Consider the following 24833-nt stretch of genomic DNA (forward strand, 5'->3'; position numbering starts at 1 on the left):
TGTTGTAGTATATATATTTCTGTATTTTCCTTGCAGTTTAAATTTACTATGCTTGCTTGCATTCTAAATATAATCACTAATATACATGTAATTGTTCAGTGAATTTTCCAGTAAATACATTTGCTTCTGTAATTGTCTAGAAACTTCTTAGTTTTCAGTAGCAGATGAAATGCCACTTGAATCTGGCTATTTTATAGGTTAATTTTATCACTGGAATTTTGTTCTTCGAGTATGTATAACCAAATACCCTACTAACCAGTATGTCTTTGGACTGTAGGAGGAAACCCATGTGTTTGAGGGAAGAATGTACAAACTCCTTACAGATGGTGTAGGAACTGAACCCCAAATTCCAGAATGCCCCAAGCTGTAATATTGCATTGTGCTAACCCCAATGGAGGATTATCCAATGTGGTTGGCAGGTTGGAAGAACAAATATTTTGGAATACAAATAACATCTCAAAAAAATTGTGCCATGTATTAGTACTGCAGTTATTTACCCAGGCTACCCACAGCATCCATCAACAAGGACAAAGACAGCAGGAACACCACTCCTCTGCAGGTTTCTCTTCAAGTCACACACCATCCTGACTGGGAATTGTATCAGTTTTTGTTTACTGTAACTGGGTCTAAATAACAGAACAACCTCCTCAACAGCACTTTGGGAGAACCTTCAAAGAAACTTCAGCAGTTCATGAAGGCAGCTCACCCACCACTTCTCAAGGATGGACAGGGATGGGCAATAAATACTGGTCTTGCAGATGATGCCCAAGCCTCAAACATGAAAATTCCAATGTTCTGTTGGCCAGCTTTTAAAAAAATATCTTTCTCCTATAGACATCAATGCTTATCTAAAACTCTGTTGGCTGTATTCTAACAGATAGGATATTGGTATTTGAGAAGTTCATGAGGGAAGGTAGGATATTGGTATTTGAGAAGTTCATGAGGGAAGGTAGGATACTGGTATTTGAGAAGTTCATGAGGGAAGGTAGGACATTGGTATTTGAGAAGTTCATGAGGGAAGGTAGGACATTGGTATTTGAGAAGTTCATGAGGGAAGGTAGGATACTGGTATTTGAGAAGTTCATGAGGGAAGGTAGGACATTGGTATTTGAGAGGTTCATGAGGGAAGGTAGGATATTGGTATTTGAGAAGTTCATGAGGGAAGGTAGGGTATTGGTATTTGAGAAGTTCATGAGGGAAGGTAGGATATTGGTATTTGAGAAGTTTATGAGGGAAGGGAGGATATTTGTATTTGAGAGTTTTTGAGGGAAGATAGGATATTTGTATTTGAGAAGTTTTTGAGGGAAGGTAGGACATTGGTATTTGAGAAGTTCATGAGGGAAGGTAGGATATTGGTATTTGAGAAGTTCATGAGGGAAGGTAGGGTATTGGTATTTGAGAAGTTCATGAGGGAAGGTAGGATATTGGTATTTGAGAAGTTTATGAGGGAAGGGAGGATATTTGTATTTGAGAGTTTTTGAGGGAAGATAGGATATTTGTATTTGAGAAGTTTTTGAGGGAAGGTAGGACATTGGTATTTGAGAAGTTTATGAGGGAAGGTAGGATATTGGTATTTGAGAAGTTCATTGCAATTGCATCAGCCTAGTACTCCTCCTTCCTCAGGTGCACTGCCCCAAACTGTCCACAGTACTCTAGATGTGGTGCAGCCAGCGTTTTGATTAGCTGCAATATAATTTCAGCCACTTTGCATTTGACTCTGGAGGTAATGAAGGCTTGCATGAGTATTTCAAAATGATTGTAGTCGGAGCTGCTGCAAACAATATTATGTGATAGAAAGGATATCATGTTCAGGATACAACACTTGCAAATGGTCTGATTCAAAAATAAATCAGTTCATTTGAAATTAATCTCACTCATATGGAATAGACAAAGTAGACAGCGGACAGTGGACAGCCAGCACCTCTTCCCCAGGGCACCACTGCTCAGTACAAGAGGACATGGCTTTAAGGTAAGGAGAGGGAAGTTCAAGGGGGATATTAGAGGAAGGTTTTTCACTCAGAGAGTGGTTGATGCATGGAATGCACTGCCTGAGTCAGTGGTGGAGGCAGATACACTAGTGAAGTTTAAGAGACTACTAGACAGGTATATGGAGGAATTTAAGGTGGGGGGTTATATGGGAGGCAGGGTTTGAGGGTTGGCACAACATTGTGGGCCGAAGGGCCTGTACTGTGCTGTACTGTTCTATGTTTTATATGTCTGATGGGTGAGCTATGAAAATGGATGATCCTCTGGACTAACATTTATTATTTTCCTTTTTGATGGATATGACAAGGAACAGTGACTAGTTTAAATTGGGTTATTATTCTTCACTTGCCTTCTAAGTTGATCAACAAGGCACTCTCATGCTGCCTCTAGCATTTAACACAAATAACTTGCAGAGTCACACAGGCACAACAGTGTTTTGGCGTTGAAGCAGAAACAAAATGAAACCTCAAAAGGCTATCTAGACTTTTGATTTGCATCAACTACTACACACCCACAGGGTTAATCTCACCAGGACATTTTTTGCACTCAGCATTTCTCAAGACCCAAAAGCTATCTCCCTGTTTGTTAAAACCAGAAACCATAACTACTAGTATAGTCAATAACAACAACTAAATTACAGTGGAGTTGGCTGTAGTTACAATAACCTATGTTGCCAGGAGATCAAAACAAAACACAGCAATTAATTTTCAAATTTGTATTATTTTATCCTGGGGAAAGAGCTAAACTGTCAGCCTTACAGACTCAAGCAAAATGGATCATATCCTTCCATTAACGTAAACAGCTTCACTTGTTAATGCATTTCAGACCATTGTGAGGTTCTTGCAGCAATACCGATAGAAATTCAATAATGGCATTTCAATTCACAAACATGAGTAAAGGATTTCCCTGCCTGGTTTGCTTATTTCCACTGCAATGTTGACTAAAGCTCAACAAGAAGTTTACATTTGACTCTTCTGACACGTTAAAACTCCATTTTAATGCGTTGGATACACCTTGCACACTGGACCAACACACATCTATATTTTACAGCAAAAACAATCTTCAGAACGAATGTTGCATACTTACCTAGAGCAGGCACAGCTTGGCATTGCGTGATGAGTCATTGAATCATGTCAGGCACTGCTTACTACCAGCTTGAAACGTATATTCAAAACTCTATGCTTTTAGTTCAGCCACAACACTTCATCAAGAATGCAAGATGGCCACAGGTAGAGTCACTCTTTTGTTGATCACTGTTTACAATAAGTGCTTATTTTAGGATATAACATTTGCTGCTAACACTGAATCACAGCCAACTGACAAGTCAATGGGATCGACAGATCTGTACCAACTAAAAAATGCAGTTAAGAGACAGATGATAGTGGTTAAAGCAGAATTGCATGGTTATTACAGTGCCAGACAAAGTCCATTTGGGTTCGTAACACAACTTTGTTACTTGTAAATATATCACTTCTTTCCAGCTCTCAGACCTGCGAAACTGAACCATAATATAGCTACCTATTAATTTGTATGCCTAGAGTACAGCACCACAGATCACATGTTAGAGAGGGGATCAATAAACAAATTGGATCTCTTTGTTATATAGAATCAAGAACCCATGGGCCCTAGAATTGAAACAAATTCCAATTTATTTGCAGTATTTGGTTCAGAAGGGAAACATCAGCATCAATCTTCCAACTATACAGCAGAGATCATTAAAGATAAAAAGATAAAGATTAGCTTTATTTGTCCATTGAAACATACAGTGAAGTGCACAGATGGTGTCAAATCAGTGAGGATTGTACTGGGGGCAATCCACAAGTGTCGCCACGCTTCTGGCACTAACGTAGCATTCCCACAGCTTACTAACACTAAGCCATATGTCTTTTGAATGTGGAAAGAAACCAGAGCAGTTGGAGGAAACCTGTAAGGTTATGGGGAAAATGTACAAACCCTTTATAGACAACAGTGGAAATCAAACCCAGATTGCTGGCACTGAAAAGTGAACCCACTAACCACTATGCTACTATGCCATCCACACTTTCCAGTGGATGTCCTACTTTCCAGTGTTACCAATAGCCCGATGTCACTTATCCACCTGACAGGTTAAACCTAATGCAGGACAAAAATGGGAGCTTTGTGTCTTAGATGAATATCAGACGACACTTTATGAGTAACTAATGCAGTAAACCAGGTAACTGCAAAGGGTTCACAACCTTTTTCTTGCAACAGTAAATAAATTCAGAAAAGCTTGCAATATTTGTCCCAGCAAAGGTATTTGAACATTTAGAGGTTTCTCCTACTCTACATATACAATTGAAAGGAAGCATAGTCAACCCAAAGTATTGAAGTAAACAACGTTGTTGTAATTGTATTGAATTGCCTATTATGTCCTTTGATCTTAAGGGTATAAGAATGAGTTTGGGAGACTCTACCGAGAGAGACTCAAGGAGAATGCCTGCATGTTGTGAAGAATAAAGACTTCCAATATAGTGTCTCTCCAGTCATTTTGATCACTGTTACAACAGGTGACATGGTGAGTAATTGTGTAGATGACACAAAGAGTAGTGGAGCTGTTGATAGTATGGTCTTCAGCTACAGGGTGAAATGGGCTGAGAAATAGTAGCTGGAGAATAATCCAAAGAAATGTGAGGTTGTGCATTTTGGAAGTGCTAATGAGGCTGGGATGTACATCATGAATATTAAGGGTCCAAGAGAGTACTGATGAACCTTGGTGTGCAAGTCCAAAGCTCCTCAAAGGTGACAGCTCATGTAGAAAATGTATTAAGAAGTTAAGATGATGAGTTGAGGCAATGGATACAAGAGCAGGGAGGATATGCTCCAATGTTATAAAATATCAGTTAGTCATCAAACGGAGTACTGTGTAGTTCCAGTCACCCCATTACAGGAAAGATGTGATAGTGCTGGAGAGAGTGCAGACAGAATAGGTTCTCCAGCTTATTGCTGTTTCAGTTATTCAAAGAAGATAGATTTTTTCCCCTGAAGTGGACTTAGTTAATTGAAGTATATAAAATTATTAAGGGTATAGATGATGGCTGGCTGCAGAATATCTTTTCATATCAGAGGTAAATAAATTTAGTAAACATAGATTGGGTAAGTGAGAGTAAGTGTTCAGCACGGACTAGAAGGGCCAAGATGGCCTGTTTCCGTGCTGTAATTGTTATATGGTTATATGATATGAAGGTTTCATCCAGACTGCCGAAGAGCAGTGGAAGCAGAAACCCTGCCAGCATTTAAAAGGTGCCCAGACATAGGAAGGCACTGAAATTTGTCCAGGCCTAAAAGGCTATGGGCCAAGTACTGGTCAGTGTGGATACAGTGGTTCAAATGACCTGTTTCTATGTCGTATTACTATGCATTTTTGCATCACAACTCACTGCCTCTTCTGATGGTGGAAATAAACAGGGCTTTGAAAAAGGGAACCATGGAGGAAGTAAAGAGAAAATGATTTGCAGAAGTCTGGGAAGGACTGGCATAATGGAAATAGCATGATTGATTTTACAAAGATCCATTACAGAATGGATGGCTAAAATCAGCTCCTGTTATGCTGCAATGATGTACCACTACGATTATCATGGATCATTAAGATAACACACCACCACTGCTAAAGGATAAAATGGACTGAACAACAAAAGGTTAGCCTTGTCTGTGACATGAATATCTTGAAAATAAAGAAAAAAGAGCTTTAAAATTGAATATATTATTCACTGTGCATAAACAAAATTATTTACAATGTCTGAGTTTAGAGATCAAATAACCATCAGCTTTCAAGTAGGCAGTTTTAGATTAGTATTAGTGTATAAGTGCTCTGCATAAGTTTTGCTCTAGTCTGGAGATACCACAAACCTCTGGACAAAATACTACTGATTGAGTTCCTTTCCAAATTAACAATGAAGACTCTCATGAGAGTGATGCACCATCAATAACTCTCGGAGACGTGAGGCGAGATATAGGCTTTTATTCGCTGGAAGAGAGCAGCCAGCAACAAGAGATCCCCATACGACATCCTGAAGACTGAGGGAGGAGCAGTGCCTCCAATCGCCTTTATACAGGGAGGAGCCACAGGAGCAGTCAGCGGGGGGGGGGGTGGGGGGGGGCTGTCCAGACAGGTATATGTAGTTCACCACAGAGAGACAGAAAAAGGATGGAGACAATGGACTGAGAAAGTGCAGTGAGCAAGTGAAAAACAAGGGAAAAATGAGAAAGCACGATAGAGTAACGAAAAAGCAGAACAAGTCAGTCATGTTGCCACAGAAATGGGCCCTTCAGTCACTTTATCCATGATGAATACCTACACTAATCTCATTTGCTCACATTTGACCCATTTCTCTCTACACCTCGCTACAAATGTTTACATGATTTGTACTTTTCCCTTTTCTTTTGTGCATTGGGTGTTGGTCTTTCAGTTTTAAAAAAAAAAGGGGTTCTTTCTGGTTTCTTGCTTTGTGGCTACCTGTAAGCAAACAAATCACAAGATTGTATAATTTATAATTCTTTGATAATAAATGCACTTTGACCTATCCAAACGCCTTTTAAATGGCATAATTATATCTGCCTCTGCCTACACCTCTCATTCCTTGTTTCATTCATTCTGAGGCTGTGCCCTATGGTCCAAGTCCCTCCGCTACCAGAAACGTCTTTTCCAAGCCCACTCCATAAAAAGCTAATCTTCAGTAGGTTTCAATAAGATTCCTCCATGTTGGAGGGGGGTGCAGCAAAGGGAAGGGGTGCAGTGAGGAAGGCAAAGGAATGTGCAGCCAAGGTGGAGGGTACAACTGGGTGTGGAGGGTGTGGCAGGTGTGTGGGGGGGCGTGAGCAGTAAGACTAAGAAGGAGGCAGAGTGAGAGTGAATGGAGACTGAGATTAACCCTCTATGGGAGCTGCATTCTACGCTGTAGTCATGTGTTTCGGATGCATTCAAAATGTCTCTGCAATATCCCCTCAATCACCACCAGAAAAGGAACCACAGAATGAATAGCAGTGGACTCAAACAAGAGGAAATCTGCAGATACTGGAAATCCAAGCAACACACACAAAATGCTGGAGGAACTCAGCAGGCCAGGCAACATCTATGGAGGAGAGTACAGTTGACATTTTGGGCCAAGACCCTTCATCAGGTCTGGAGAAAAAAGGTTGGAGGCAGAGTAAAAAGGTGGAGGAAGGGGAGGAAGGTGATAGGTGAAACTGGAAAAACACACAAAATGCTGGTGGAACGCACCAGGCCAGGCAGCATCTATAGGAAGAAGTACAGTCAACGTTTCAGGCTGGGACCATTCGTCAGGACTAACTGAAAAGAGAGATAGTAAGAGATTTGAAAGTGGGAGGGGGATGGGGAGATCCAAAATGATAGGAGAAGACAGGAAGGGGAGGGATGAAGCTAAGAGCTGGAAAGGTGATCGGCAAAAGGGATACACAGCTGGAGAAGGGAAAGGATCATGGGATGGGAGGCCTAGAGAGAAAGGGGGAGGGGAGCACCAGAGGGAGATGAAGAACAGGCAAGGAGTGATTGTGAGAGGGACAGAGAGAGAAAAAGAGAGGAGAAAAGGCAGGGTGAATAATAAGTAAATAAGGGATGGGGTAAGATGAGGAGGGGCATTAACTGAAGATAGAGAAATCAATGTTCATGCCATCAGGTTGGAGGCTACCCAGACGGAATATAAGGTGTTGTTCCTCCAACCTGACTGTGGCTTCATCTTGACAGTAGAGGAGGCCATGGATAGACATATCAGTATGGGAATGGGACGTGGAATTAAAATGTGTGGCCACTGGGAGACCCTGCTTTCTCTGGCGGACAGAGCATAGGTGTTCAGTGAAACGGTCTCCCAGTCTGCGTCGGGTATCACCAATATATAAAAGGCCGCACCAGGAGCACTGGACGTAGTATACCACACCAGCCGACTCACAGGTGAAGTGTCGCCTCACCTGGAAGGACTGTCTGGGACCCTGAATGGTGGTGAGGGAGGAAGTGTAAGGGCAGGTGTAGCACTTGTTCCGCTTACAAGGATAAGTGCCAGGAGGGAGATCGGTGAGAAGGGATGGGGGGGGGGGGGGGGATGAGTGGACAAGGGGGTTGCATAGGGAGCGCAATCCCTGCGCAAACCAGAAGGACGGGGGGAGAGGGAAAGATGTGCTTGGTGGTGGGATCCCGTTGGAGGTGGCAGAAGTTACAGAGAATTATATGTTGGACCCAGAGGATGGTGGAGTGGTAGGTGAGGACAAGGGGACCCCTATCCCGAGTGGGGTGGCGGGCGGATGGGTTGAGAGCAGATGTGTGTGAAAGAGAGTTGGAAAGGGAAAGAGATACAGGCTGGAGAAGGGGGTATCTGATACTCAGCTACAATTTGTGCTCTTGTTCAACTTTAAGGAAACCTCCAAAATATAATGGAAAACTTTTAAGGAATGAGTTCTAGCATTAACTGTGGTTCTGTTTTTAATTAATGTTTATTGGCTTGCATCAGTGTTTGCAAAATATGTTAATTTTAGTTATTAAGAACTCCAGTTAGTGATGCATCAACTTTTTGAATCTATAAATGTAATTAATTTGGAATAATAACAGTCGTAGGCTGATAGGTTTGGGCACTGGCTCTAGAACCGACATGGTGAAGCTGTTTCATGATATGAAATCTTTTACTGATTTTAGGTGAAAACAAATGGACTTCCTGCCAATTGCTGAATATGGTGTACAAAGCAGGCCTTAACTCTCCTTTTAAGAAGAGAGTGGATTTTGTCTTTAACTGGGCATCATTCAGCAGCTGAAGCAAGCAATTTTGCGATCTGCCAAGAAATGGGTTTAGCACCAAATGGAATTCTGTTAGTCAAAATGTCTTATTTTAAATACTGGAGACCACTCACAAAATTTCTTCTAGATGACCAACTCAGCAGTTTTAGTACAATCTTCCGCTTTTGCCTGGATCACTACCCATTGCCATATTTACTCTTGTGGTAATGTTCGTAATGACCATGCTGCTAACCAGTACTTCCCACATATTGATCAACAGCACATCTTGAAAGAAAAATTAAGTGAAACTTTTCGTATTTATATATCAAGTTGGAAACTAATTGGAGAATTTAAAAAATAGATGTGTCACACTATGCTTTTGTTGACTTACTTTTGGTCTTTATCAGCAAAAGCCATTCAACATCCTTCTATATGAAAAATGGATGTCAAACCAAATGTGAATTATATTGAAGTAGAAAGCAGTGCAATGTTCAGGAGCTTAGAAAGTAACAGTCACTAAAACAAACAAATAATATATTCTATTTATAAAATATTACAAACTGCAGGCTTCATTAAAAATATGACAGATTCCTGGTTCCAAATGCTTCAGAACTCATTAACCTCTACACATGTATTGTTAAAAGTATCCAGACTGATTGCATCATGGTCTGGTAAGGCAACTCCAACGTGCAGGAACATCAGAGTGGTGGACTCAGTCCAATACATCACAGGCACTTCCCTCCCCACCATTAGTAACATCTACAGGATCAAAATCAGGTTCAGTATCACTGGTGTATATTGTGAAATTTGTACACAGCAGTACATTGCAGAGCATAGTACTTTTAAAAAATATGAATTACAATAAGAAATAGATAGAAAAAATTAAAGAAAGAAAACTTCCATCAAAAACCCCCACTATCCAGGCCATGTCCATTTCTCGCAGCTACCACCAAGAAAGAACTACTGAAGAATTAAAAAATTACCACTCCAGATCCAATGCAGCGCAAAAAAAAACACAGTAAGGACAGGGTAACAATAATATTAAAACAATAAGCATAAATATACAAGGTAGCTTATATACATAGATTGATAATATGTTTATGAAATAATGCTAGACACATAATGTGACTTAAGTACAGGTGGTTAGGGGGATATGGAGGGATGGGTTAGTGGGTGGAGGTGTCTTACTGCTTGGGGAAAATAACTGTCTTTGAGTTTGGTGGCCCTGCTGTGGATGCTATGCAGCTTCTTCCCTGATTGGAGTAGGACAAACAGGCCATGAGCAGGGTGGGTGGAATCCTTCAAGATGTTACAAGTCCATTTTCTGGCACCTTTTTGTATATAGGTCTTTGATGGTGGGTAGGCTGGTGTTGGGCAGTTTTGACTACCTGTTGTAGAGCCTTCCTGTCTGCTGCAGTACTCCCTTGAAAAAAAACTGATAGAGCCCTAATCACTATGAATACTTTGTTCCAATTGTGTTCTTTCTACAGTAAGCGATGGATCAGCTGAGCTCCCAGCTGGCAGTTCTGGGTGGGTCTCCTATGCCCAGGTACCTAGCAGTGTCAGACCCTCCCAAGTTAGAGGAAGTGGAGTTGGAGGAGTCAGGGAAGGTTTGGGTGCAACAACCACAGGGACTACCAGGCTGGGGGAAGATCATAGCATGTGAAATGTGGAATATGTGATGGGTGGCATTACCAGGGGAACCAGGAATGAAATGTCTGAATACCCAAGGAGTAACAGAATAAGCATGTGTTTACCCTACATTACAGAATGACGAAGTGTCGGATGCTGGTGGCAGTGGTGATGATACTGATCTGTACTGGGCAGTCCTAAACATGTTGCGCATGAATATGCAAACAGGACTAATGTGAGGGATTGCTAGATTTGTATGAGAACTCCTAACAATGCCGCAGAAAGGATGCCATTAATACTGATTCCAGTCGATGACAAGGAGGAAGATAGTTGGGGGAAATTAAGCTGCTTCTCGGGTTGTGGCATTCTGTTTTGGGGAAAGCCGGGAGGGAGTGGTCTATTTCAGCCAACTTCACCCCACAGTATGGTTGTGGTTTTAAAGAACTTGAGCCTTAATAACCCCTGGTAGAATAAGTGTTTTAAGGGCTGGTACATCCCTACGTATGATTTGTTTAATTGAAAGGTCCCAAGTAATTCCCTTTCCAACAGGAAAGGGAAAAGAATGTTGGTGCGGGCTACATGATGAGTTCAAGTCAACGGGATACAGCAAGTGTGAGCAGGAAAGGTACCCAGAGATGGCTGTGTCTATGCCAAACATCACCTCGGTGCCCTGGATGAACACCCTGCCTACATTGGGGAGAGGGCTGTCACAGAGGCCAAAAGGTTTTGGATGATAGCCTTTCCCATGTATGGTATTGCTAGGCTGTCCCAGGAAATTATAGGCATGGTCTCTGCAATAGAGATGTTGGCTAACAAGACGACCATTGCTCTGAAAAATATGGAGGAAGCATTAACTCAAGTACAGGGCGAGGTAGGAGCTATTTGAATGGTTGACTTGCAGAACTGGATTGCTTTAGATTAGCTGCTCGCGGAGAAAGGTGGTACTTGTGCCAATGATGCAACTTCATTCCTGACGAGTTGGGGAACATCACTCACCTCGCTGACCACATTAGATAGTCAGTGAATAAGGTAATGAAAGTAAGGGACCGGTTCTGTATCTATTACACTCTGGGGGGAAGTTAGTGGCCTTCTGGGGCACTGCGAGGCTGGTGGACTACTATAATACTCTGGAGTTTGACTATTGGGCTGATAATACTAGGCATTATAAGCTACTTATGTATCTCTAATTTAATGGGGCCTCTGCAGAGGCTTCACTAGCCTGAAGGCTGCATTGTCACAGTATTGCATCTTTGGTGGGGGGAGGGGGGAGTGTCATGTGGCTTATTTGCCAGTTGTAAGCCACTTCTGCCACGGCAGTCATTGATTGACCATTTAAAGAATACGGCTCTCTTTCCAGTTCCGGCCACCTCGGGGTATAAGAAAAGAACACGTGGGAGGCTCAGTCTACTTCCTGCCATTCATGGGGGCTACTTCAGGCTGGAGCTGTGACCAGCGCTGAAGGACCATTAGGAAAGAGCATTGCAGACATAGATGGTCCACCCTCCCCTCCCCTCCCCTCCCCTCCTTTAATTTAAGTAAGTATTAGTTTTTGCACGCTTAGTTCTTCAGTGTTAAAATTTGGGGAGTACCTGTTAAATTAAAGGGTAACTAAACTCGCAGTATAGTGGCGCTGGGTAGTTCAGACAAACATTTGTTTAGCTAGCTGCCTGATTTAGTGTTTCACGGTTCATTTTTAAATAAATAGTTAACATGCCCATTTTAAATCAGTGTCTTCTGTTTTACTCATTAGATCCTCAAGCCTGCCTTCATATTACAATAATTTATGGATAACTTATGTTTTTCTTCTAAGCACTACATATTTGATGCTGTGTGCATATGATGTTGCTACAAGCAAGCTTTTCATTGCACATCAGCTTACATCAACTTGTGCATGTGACAATTAACTGAACTTTGAAATTCACAAAAATGCTTCAAGCAGGCTTCAATCACACTGGTACCCAAGAAGAATGTGGTAACCTGCCTTAATGACTATTGTCCAATAGCACTTACATCCACTATGATGAAGTACTTTGAGAGGTTGGTCATGAAGCATATCAACTCCTGCCCAAGGAGTGACTGGATCCATTCCAATTTGCCTACAGTAATAACAGGTCAACAGCAGATGCCATCTCATTGGCTATTCACTCAGCTGTGGAGCATACACCTCAGCATTTAATGCTATCGTCTCTTCAAAACAAATAAGCTCCAATACCTAGACCTCAATAACCTCCTTGTGTAACTAGATCCTCAATTTCCTTACTTGCAGACCCCAGTCAGTATGGGTTAGCACCATCTCCTTCACAATCACCACCAACACAGGTGCACCACAAGACCAAGTTGGCTGAATCAAAGGTGGTGACAAATTGGTGTATAGGAAGAAGACTGTAAATCTAGTTGAGTGGTTCCACAACAACAACCTCTCACTCAATGTCAGCAAAACCACAGGAGGATGAAACTGGGGGTCCATGAGCCAATGCTCATTAGGGGATCAGAGGTGAAGAGGGTCAGTAACTTTAACCGTATCGGCATTATCATATCAGACGATTTGCTCTGGGAGCAGCATGTAAATGCCATTTCAAAGGAAGTATGGCAGCACCTCAACTTTCTCAGAGGTTTGCGCAGATTTGGCATGTCAGCTAAAACTTTGACAAACTTCTATAGATGTAGTGGAGAGTATCCTGACTGGTTGCATCATGGTCTGGTCTGGAAACAACAGTGCCCAAGAATGGAAATGTCTACAAAAAGTGCTGGATACTGCCTAGTTCATCACAGGAAAAGTCATCCTCAACATTGAGCATGTTGACAAAAAGTGCTATCACAAGAAAGCAGCATCCATCAACAAGGAACTCCACAATCCAGGTCTCTTCTTGCTGCTAAAATGAGCAAGGAGGTACAAGAGCCTTAGGTTCCATACCACCAGTTATTACCCTTCAACCAGTAGGCTCCCAAAACCAGCATAAACTTCTTTGTTCACAACACTGATCACAGAACACAAGTCATAGACTCACTTTCAAGGACTCTACAACTCCCATTCTCAGTGTTCTTTATTTATTATTGCTTATTTATTTTTGTATTTGCACAATATGTTAGTCTTTGTGTGCAACTTTTCATTGATTGTCCCCTCTTTGTATTACTGTGAATGCCTGCAAGAAAATGAATCTTGGTGATATAAACATAATTTGATAATAAATTTACTTTAAACTTTGAACAATGAAAAATGTTTTAAATAGACAATTGGGCTTGGGAGAAGTGTGCAAATATTGACAGAAAGAAGTTTTAAAGAAGCATGGCTAGCCCTGACTGAATAAGATCAGTACCGCACTGATTCAGCATCCTATTTCCATGGAAAATATAACTTAACCCATTCATCATTAACATTAAAAAAAAAATGACTTCAATGTTCTTTTTTAAAGTTCCTCAGCCTACTTAGCTGATCAAAATCCCCTTGTGATTTTTGAATACCTTCTTCACTGTCATTATACCACCTACTTTAGTGTCACCTTCCAACTTACCAATCATGCCTTGTATTAAGTTAAAGTGGTTTCCAACAAAGCAAAACCCAATAGCATGAATGGCAGCGATGCTTCACTACCAGATGAACTCAACGCCTTCTATGTACGCTTTGAAAGGGAGAAACACAAACACACTGGTGAAGATCCCTGCTGCGCCTAATGATCCTGCGATCTCCATCTCAGAGGCTGATGTTAGGCTGTCTTTAAAGAGAGTGAACCCTCGCAAGGCAAAAGGTCCTGATGGAGTACCTGGTAAGGCTCTGAAAACCTCTGCCGACCAACTAACAGGAGTATTCAAGGACATTTTCAATCTCTCACTGCTACGGGCGGAAGTTCCCACTTGCTTCAGAAAGGCAACAACTATACCAGTGCCTAAGAAGAATAATGTGGGCTGCCTTAATGACTATCGCCCGGTAACACTCACATCAACAGTGAAGAAATGCTTTGAGAGATAGGTCATGACTAGACTGAACTCCTGCCTCAGCAAGGACCTGGATCCATTGCAATTTGTCTATCGCCACAATAGGTCAATGGCAGACACAATCTCAATGGCTCTTCACATGGCTTTAGACCACCTGGACAACACAAATACTTACAGCAGGACCTGTTCATCGACAATAGCTCAGCATTTAATACCATCATTCCCACAATCCTGATTGAGAAGTTGCAGAACCTGGGTCTACATACCTCCCCCTGCAACTGGATCCTCGACTTCCTAACCGGAAGACCACAATCTGTGCGGATTGGTGATAACATATCCTCCTCGCTGACAATCAACACTGGTGCACATCAGCATTGTATGCTTAGCCCACTGATCTACTCTCTATACACATATGACTGTGTGGCTAGGCATAGCACAAACACCATCTATAAATTTGATGACGATACAACCATTGTTGGTAGAATCTCAAGTGGTGACGAGAGGGTGTACAGGAGTGAGATATGCCAACTAGTGGAATGGTGCCGCAGCAACAACCTGGCACTCAACGTCAGTAAGATGAAAGAGCTGATTGTGGACTTCAGGAAGTGTAAGATGAAGAAACACATACCAATCCTCATAGAGGGATCAGAAGTCAGCAGTTTCAAGTTCCTGGATGTCAAGATCTCTGAGGATCTAACCTGGTCCCAACATATCGATGTAGTTATAAAGAAGGAAAGACAGTGGCTATACTTCATTTGGAGTTTGAAGAGATTTGGCATGTCAAGAAATACACTCAAAAACTCCTATAGTTGTACCGTGGAGAGCATTCTGACAGGCTGCATCACTGTCTGGTATGGAGGGGTTACTGCACAGGACCAAAAGAAGCTGCAGAGGTTGTAAATCTAGTCAGCTTCATCTTAGTACTAGCCTACAAAGTACCCAGGACATCTTCAAGGAGCGGTGTCTCAGAAAGGCTGCGTCCATTATTAAGGACCTCCAGCACCCAGAGCATGCCCTTTTCTCACTGATACTATCAGGTAGGAGGTACAGAAGCCTGAAGGTACACACTCAGCGATTCAGGAAGAGCTTTTTCCTCTCTGTCATCTGATTCCTAAATAGACATTGAATCTTTGGACACTACCTCACTTTTTTTTAATATACAGTATTTCTGAAGCTATTTTTACCTATTTAATAGACGTAATTGATTTACTTGTTTATTTATTGTTATCATTTTTATTTTATTTATTATTATTATTTACTTTTTCTCTGCTATATTATGTATTGCATTGATCGGCTGCTGCTAAGTTAACAAATTTCACATCACATGCAGGTGATAATAAACCTGATTCTGATTCTGAATGGAGTTAGAGCATCTATCAACAATGATGAAGCACTGACCTGTTCAGCGGTGTTTCTAATGAATTTTCAATGACTTCTCTCTCCATAGAAGATCATATAAGAACACCTCTCTGTCTCCTACAGCTTATGCAATAAAATCTCCCTAGCCAGTCTAAAACACAGTCTCTCAAGTTCTGGCAGCATCCCTGTGATTTTTTTCTGCTCACTTTCCTGTTCACTATAATCTTTCCTGTAGCAAGGCAACCAAAACTGAAGACAATACTCCAAGAGCAGCCTCATCCTCAATACAACTCCAGCATCACCTCTCAGATTTTATACTCGGTGCCCTGATATATGAAGGCCAGCATAATCAAATACTTTTTTACCACCCTGTCCACCTGTGACTCCAGTTTCACAGGGTCCTCTGCTCAATAACACTTCCCAGGCCCTATCATTCATTGTGAAAGGTCTACCTGGATTTGACTTTCTAAAATGCAAAATGCAACATTCGCACTTATCTGAATCATGAACTTGAGGGCATAGGTGAGTGGGAAGAGATTTAAAAGAACCTTAATGGGGAGTTGTGTTTTTTTACACAAAGGGTGGTACCTATCTGGAATCAGAGAAAATGGTTGAGGCAGATACAATAACAACTTTTAAAAGACAGTTGGACAGGTACATGGATAGGAAAGATTTAAAAATTTTCTGTGTAAATCTGGCAAATGGGACTAGCTTGTATGGGGCACCTTGGTTTGAATGGACGAGTTAAGCTTAAGGGTCTGCTTCCATGCTGTGTGACTCAATCACTAATAAAAAACAAACTCATTCCTGAATATTAAACCATAAGATATAGGAGTAGAATTAGGCCATTAGGCCCATTGAGTCTGCTCCGCCATTTCATCATAGCTAACTCATTTTTCTCCTCTGCCCAATTTCTTGCCTTCTCCCTGTATCCCTTTATGCCCTGACTAATCAAGAATCTATCAACCTCTCCCTTCAATATACCCAAAGACTTGGCCCCCACATCCATCTGTGGCAACAAATTCCACAGATTCAGAGTCCTGATGAAGGATCTCAGCCCGAAACGTTGACTGCTCATTTCCACGGATGCTGCCCGACCTGCTGAGTTACTCCAGTGTGTTGTCTGTGTCCACAGATTCACCACTCTCTGGCTAAAGAAATTCCTCCTCATCCCCATTCAAAATGGATGTCCCTCTATCTGAGACTGCATCCTCTGGTCTTAGACGCTCCCAACATAGGAAACATCCTTCATCAGGTCTCGGCTCGAAACGTTGACAGTTAAATTTTTTCCATAGATGCAGTCTGGTCGGCAGAGTTCCTCCAGCATTTTGTGTGTTGGTTTGAATTTCCAGCATCTGCAGATTTTCTCGTGTATAGGATAGATCTTCCCTACATTCACTCTATTGAGGCCTTTCAACATCTGATAGGTTTCAGTGAGATAGGTTCCTTTATTCTTCTGGATTCCAGCAAGTACAGGCCCAGAACCATCAAGCACTCCTCATATGATAACCCTTTCAAATCCTGGAGTTATTTTCATGAACTTCCTTAGAATCCTCTCCAGTTTCAGGTCACTCTTTCTTAGCTAAGGGGCCTAAAACTGCTCACAATACTCCAAACAAGGCCTCACCAGTGCCTTAAAAAACCTCAACATTACATCCTTGCTTTTATATCTAGCCCTCTCAAAATGAATGCATTTGCCTTCCACACCACCGACTCAACCTGCAAACTAACCTTTAGGAATCATGCACAGGGACTCCCAAGTCAATTTGCACCTCTGATTTATGAATTCTCTCTCCATTGAGAGAACAGCCTACACTTTTATTTCTTCTAAGTGCAGGACCATACACTTCCCAACATTGTATTCCATTTACCACTTCTTTGCTCTTTCTCCTAATCTGTCTGAGTTCTTCTGTAGCCTCTTTGCTTTCTCGACGACACTACATTGATTGGCCTAATCTCAAACAATAGGCCTGCAGGGAAGAAGTCATCTTTCTGATAAAGTGGTGTCAAGAAAACAATCTCTCCCTCAATGTCGCAAAAACAAAGGATCTGGTTGTGGATTACAGGAAGAATGGAGATGGGCTAACCCCTATTGATGTCAATGGATCTGGGGTTGAGAGGGTAAACAGCTTTAAACTTCTCAGCATCCACATCACCGATGTCCTCACATGGTCTGTACACACCAGCTGTGTGGTGAAAAAGGCATCACAGCGCCTCTTTCACTTCAGACAGTTGAGGAAGTTTGATATGGGCCCCCAAATCCCAAGAACTTTCTACAGGGACACAATTGAGAGCATCCTGACTGGCTGTATCACTGCCTGGTATGGGAACTGTACCTCCCTTAACTGCAGGATTCTACAGAGACAGCCTAGCGTATCTGTAGTTATGAACTTCCCATGATTCAGGACGTATACAAAGACAGGTGAGTAAAAAGGGCCTGAAGGATCATCGGGGACCTGAGTCACCCCAACCACAAACTATTCCAGCTGCTACCATCTGGGAAATGGTACCGCAGCATAAAAGCCAGGACCAACTAACTCCGGGACAGCTTCTTCCACCAGGATCAGATTGATTAACTCACGCTGATTTGACTGTATCTCTATGCTACATTGACTGTTTTTCTTTATTATAAATTCTTATAAATGACTATGATTGCACATTGCACATTCAGGAGGAGATGTAATGTAAAGATTTTTACTCCTTGTGTGTGAAGGATGTAAGAAATAAAGTCAATTCAATTCAAAACAACATGCCCCTCCACCAATCTTCACATGGTCTGTAAACTCAGCCACAAACCAATCATTTCATCATCCAAATCAATAACATATAATGCAAAAAAGAAGTGGTCCCAACACAGACCCCTGTGGAGCACCACTAGTCACTGTCAGCCTACCAGAAAAGGCTCCTTTTATTCCCACTCTTTGCCTCCTGCCAATCAGCATAGTATATTTCCTATAATACCATGGGCTCTTAACTTGCTAAGCTGCCTCATGTATGGCACCATGTCAAGGACCTTCTCAAAATCTAAGTACACAATATCCACTGAATCTCCTTTGTCTATACAGCATGTTATTTCCTCAAAGAATTCTAACAGATTTGTCAGGCAAGATTTTTCCTTGAGGAAACCATGCTGACTATGATATTTTATCATGTTCCTCCAAGTACCCCAAAACCACAACCTTAGCAATTGATTCCAACACCTTCCCAACCACTTAGGTCAGACTATTTGACCTCACTCTCTCCTTTCTTGAAGAGTGGAGTGACATTTCCTGTCCTCCAGAACTATGTCAGAATCCACTGATTTTTGAAAGATCATTACTAATACCTCCACAATCTCTTCAGCCAGCTCTTTCAGAACCCTGGGGTCTAGACCATTTGACCCAGACATTTTAGTTTCCCAAGCACCTTCTCCTTAGTAATGGCAACTTCACACATTTCTGCTCCCCAACACTCACGAATTTCCAACATACAGCTATTGTCTTCCACTGTGAAAGCTGACGCAAAATATTTATTCAGTTTGTCTGTCATTTCTCATTACCTTTCCAACATTATTTCCCAGTGGTTCGATATCTACTCTTGCCTCTCTTTTACACATTATACATATGAAGAAACTTGTTGTATTCTCTTTAATATTAAACACTGGTTTACCTTCGTATTCCATCTTTTCATTCTTAATGATTCTTTTTAGTTGTCTTCTGTTGGTTTTTAAAAACTTCACCATAATTTTTGCCCTCTCTTTGGCTTTTATGTTGGCTTTGACTTCTCTAGTCAGCCACGGTTGTATCATCCTGCCTTTAGAATGCTTCTTTGGGATGTATCTATCCAGCACCTTCTGAATTGCTCCCAGAAAGTCCAGTCATTGCTACTCTGCCATCATCCCTGCTAGTGTTCCCTTCCAATCAATTTTGCTCCACTCTTCGCTTAAGTCTCTATAATTCCCTTTTCTTCATTGTAATATTGATACATCTGACTTTAGCTTCCCTTCCTCAAATTTCAGGGTGAATTCTATCATATTATTATTACTTCACCCTGAGAGTTCCTTTACCTTAAGCTCTCTAATCAATTCTGGTTCATTACACAACACTCAATCCAGATTCCTAGTGGGCTTAACCATAAGCAACTCTAAAAAGCCATCTCGTAGGCATTCTACAAATCTCGCCTCCTCTCCTTTTGGGCTCCAGCACCAACCCGATTTTTCCAATCTACCTGCATTTTGAAATTTCTATTAGTATCGTAATATTGCCCTTTTGACATGCCTTTTCTATCTCCCATTGTAATTTGTAGACCACATCTTTACTGCTGTTCAGAAGTCTGTATATTACTCCCATCATGGTCTTTTTACACTTGCAGTTCCTAGCTCTACCCGCAATAACTCTACAACTTCCAACCCTATGTCACCTCTTTTTAAGGTTTGTTTAATTTTTTTAAACCAACAAAGCCATTCCATCCCCTCCGCCTACCTGCCTGTCCTTGCGATACAATGTGAATCCTTAGACGTTAAGCTCTCAGCTATAATTTTCTTTCAGCTATGTTTGAGTAATGCCCACATCATCGTACATGCCAGTCTGTAATTGTGCTACAAGTTCATCTATTGAACATATTGAAGATGGTGCTGGCATACATCAGCAACTCTCTGCAGTCAGCAGGAAATTGTACCAGTTTTTCTCTTGTATATATACACCCTTTGAACTAATTTTGCCGCAATTTGCAGCATGTAACAACGGACTGTGAAATTACATCAGTGAACTTCAGATCTCATGTCAAACGGTTAAATGCAGAGCAGTTAAGCACAGCACCTTTAAGGGTCAATGCCACAGCCAAAGACGCAGCAGGAGAAGGGGATTTCAAACCAGGCTAAAGCGTAGAGGGTTGAGGGCCTCCTCTGCGTAACATCTTGTTGGCGAATTTACAATCACTAGAAAATAAGATTGGTGATCTCAGGGTGATCTGCTGTATGAGAGACAGATGAGGGAGATCTCAGTTGTTGCACTGAAACTTGATTAAATGCGGATACACTGAAAGTAGCTATCTGACTGGAAGATTTTACTATTTTCAAAATGGATTGAACCATGAACTCTGGCAAGGAAAAATTATGTTAGAACAACTAATAATTAAATGTAGAACATTCTCTTTGCTTCATAATTTCTCATCCATGATCCTGACTGAAGTTTACATACCACCAGTGCCCAATTACAAGCAAGCACTTGCAAAAATACATGTTGTTGTCTGTAAGGAAGAAACAGCTCATCCCAATGCATTTCAAATTATAGTTGGTGACTTTAACCAGGCTTGCTTAAAGAAAACTCTGCCCAATTATCACCAGCACATAACCTGTTGCACCAGAGGTCCCGACACACTAGACCACTGCTACACTACAATAAGGAATGCCTATCATTCCTTCCTGAGATCACATTTTGACAAATTGGATCATTTGGCTATATTCTACCTTCTGAATACAGACAAAGCCAAAAGAGCAAAGCTTCAGAGATCAAGACAACTAAGAGATAGTCACAGGAGGCAAAGGAACAGTTACAAGATTGCCTTGAGTCAGTGGACTGGGTTGTGTTCAGGAACTCATCTGAGGACTCAAATGATTACACCAGGGTCGTTACAGACTTTATTAAAACAGTTATGGATGAGTGCGTCCCCACAAAATCGTTCAGGGTTTTCCCAGTTAGAAGCCCTGGATGAACAATGAAATCTGGAATCTGCTGAGAGCCAGATCAGAGGTATTCAAGTTTGGAGATCAAGAATGCTACATGAAGTGCCGGTATGAAAGCCATATCTCGGGCTGGAATGCCATAACCTCCTACAAAGTTAAATCTTGCGACATAGGGGTCAGCAGAGCTTCACTTCCAGATGAGCTCAATGCTCAATACTCGCTTTGATCACCAGAACAGGGAGGAGCCATCACATGCCCCCATGTCTCCCAATGGTCTCAGTACCTGAAAATGACATGGATCCTCACCACCTAGGCCATGCACTTTTCCCACTGCTGCCATCAGTAGAAGGTACAGTTACTACCCCTTACCCACCAGGCTCTTGAACAAAAGGAGGTAACTACACTCATTTAAGGGCTCTTTTATCTTGTTATTTCATGTTTGTTATTTCTTGTTATTTATTTATTATCTGCATTAGCACAGCTTGTTTACAGTTACTGTTCTATAGATCTAGAAACATAGAAAACCTACAGCACAATACAGGCCCTTTGGCCCACAATGCTGTGCCAAACATGTACTTACTTTAGAAATTACCAAGGGTTACCATAGCCCTCTATTTTTCTAAGCTACATGTACCAATCCAGGAGCCTCTTAATAGAACCTATTGTATCCACCATACTTAGATTTGCTAAGTATGCCCACAGAAAAGGAATTTCAGGGTTGTACATAGTGACATGGATGTACACTGATGATAAATTTTACTTTCAACTTTGATCTACTTTATTCTGTTATCCCCCTTTTACAACCTATCCCGTTGACTGAAATTTTGTCCTATCATCAGCCTCTCCTTGCTAGTCTAAATGTACACTGCCTCAGTTTGCAAACCAACTACCCCATCCTCAGCACTATCACTCCAGTCCCCATCCCCTTCCTACTTTCCATTCAAGTCATTAACAAATATGGTGCAAAAATAAAGTCCGAGATGAACCATAAATGAGTTCTCTAACCATACTGTGACTACTTTTAAGACTCCACAGCGTAAATTTTAATTCCTGAAAGTAGGTATGTTTGGATTAAGTGAGTTGTGAAAGCTGGGAAAAATATCACATTCCAGCCTGGAACTTTAATAGAGGCAGAAGAAAGGATGAACAGCCAACTGCTCTCAGAAGGAGTAAGTTGAAGGCAGTGTCCATTAAATACCAGAGAATACCAAATACCAAATACTAAACCTGAGCACAACTATCCCTGACAGGTCATATTTCCCTTGGTAGCTGAAGAGAGGGTAGCCCTGTTTATTTTTAAGACAGTAAGTACCCTTAGAGCACTGTTTGTAGGTCAGGGGGTACAACAATGCCAAACACACCTCCTTGTCTATCTATTGCTAGAACTGAGCAATTTCCATCAAGGATTGCTGACCTCCACCCCTCACCATGCCATTTACCCTAGCCTGCTCTTGGAAATTATCTCCCCCAAAGTGTTCTCACCTAGAATCAGGCCAATCTGAGTAGGGAATACATTGGGGAAAATATCTGAGCTAAAGCCTGCATTGATCTGGGAAATCCCAACCAACGTGTCTCCTCAGATCAACGCTCTTCTCACTACTACTATCAAACAGAAGGTACAGAAATTATAGGTCCCACACCACTAGGTTCAGGAACAGTTATCCTTTAACTATCAGGTTCCTGAACCAACATAGATAACTTGGCTCACCTCAACTTTGAACTGATTCTATAACTTGTTCTAAGTATTATTTTATTTGCACAGTTTGTCTTCACATACACAGTGGTTACTTGTCAGTCTTTGTCTATGTATAACTATTCATGAAATTCTATCGAGATTCTATTTTGTCCTGTAAATGCCTCAAGAAATCTCAAAGTAGCATAAGGCAACACGCAAGTATTTTGATAATAAATTTACATTGAACTTTGAAATACTCAAAACGTTCACCTACATAAATTCTGTTGTTGTGTCCTACATGATTTATGCATAATACATGGTCCTATACACATCAAAAAAGGATATCTGCACATTGATTATATAAATGGCATAGCAAGAAAATGCATTTTACTTCTTCCTGATCAAGTATTAAAAAAAACTGGAAATTATTTGTAATTTCTATGATGCAGATGATATTTGTAATATTAGCAGGAATAAAGTTATGAACGATCTTCCAATATACCTCACAATTTGAGGAAAGTTTGGTTCTTTATCAGAATCAGAATCAGGTTTAACATCACCAGCATATGTCATGAAATTTATTAGCTATACAGCAGCAGTACAATGAAGTAAGTACATGATAGATAAATACACAGAAAAAATGAATTACAGTAAATACTTGTATATATTTATATCTATTAAATAGTTAAGTTAAAATAGGTAGTGCAAAACAAAATTGAAATAAGTAGTGAGAAATAAGTTCATGGGTTAAATGTACAGTTAGAAATTGGATGGCAGTTGGGAAGAAGCTGTTCCTGAATCACTGAGTGTATGCCTTCAGGCTTCTGTATCTCCTTCCAGATGGTAACAATGAGAAGAGGGCATGTCCTGGGTTGTGGAGGGCATTAATGATGGACACCTCCTTCCTAAGGCACCGTTCCTTGAAGATGTTTTGAATACTACAGAGGCAAGTACCCATGACGGAGCTGACTAATTTTGCAAATTTCTGCAACTTACTTTGATCTTGTGCAGTAGCCCACATCAATACCAGAACAGTGCTGCAGCTGATCAGAATGCTCTCCACGGTACATTTGCAGAAGTTTGAGTGTTTTAGTTGACAAAACAAATCTCTTCAAACTCCTAATGAAATATAACCGCTGTTTTGCTTTTTTTTATAGCTTTATCAATATGTTGCATCAAGGTTAGGTCCTCAGAGATATTCATACCCAAGAACTTGAAATTTATTTTATCAAAAACCATTAACATTGTGCACATAAAACATACTTACTATGAGAAAGACATCTCTACAATCTGTCATCTTTGTTTCAGTAGGCAAAGTCTTCACCAACATCCGGAAACTTATTACACTTACTCTCATTTGCCTTTACCAGGGACACATAGCTGCCCCCAGATTAAGACATTCCCACATCTCTTTGACATGACGCAAACTAAATTCTTTGACATGATACAGACATACCCCAGCACAATGTCACACTAATCCTAAGGCCATATTGAAAGGATAAAGTGCTGTTTTAAAAAATGAGTATACTCCACAGAATTCATAACCAAGTGTACTTGCAGATGATACTAGGACACTTTACCAAGCAACATTTTGAGACGCCTCTTACATTTAAAAAAAAATCCAATATAAATATTTCTTTGAAGAATGAACTTTTAAAACAATATCTGTTAAGGTATATAGCAAATAATAATTTCATCAACAACCAATTTTCAGATTTGAATGTGAATAGTAGATTGGATTTAAAATGCAGTTTAAGCAATTAGACTTCAGATGCCTGAATGCAGTCAGTGGAGATTAACATCCATTTTGAATGACTGGAGTGTGGGTGCGAAGGAAGTGTGTGAAA

The 24833-nt window shown here is 41.0% G+C and overlaps 1 protein-coding gene across 2 annotated transcripts in view; it reads right to left on the bottom strand.

Moving 5' to 3' along the window:
• The window catches only part of cabin1 (calcineurin binding protein 1), a 564595-nt gene that overhangs the window by 135530 nt on the left and 404232 nt on the right, over positions 1-24833 (bottom strand). The gene's annotated exons all lie outside the window — the stretch shown is intronic.

The sequence above is a fragment of the Hemitrygon akajei genome, chromosome 9, assembly GCF_048418815.1.
Source record: "Hemitrygon akajei chromosome 9, sHemAka1.3, whole genome shotgun sequence".
NCBI classification, from domain to species: Eukaryota; Metazoa; Chordata; class Chondrichthyes; order Myliobatiformes; family Dasyatidae; genus Hemitrygon; species Hemitrygon akajei.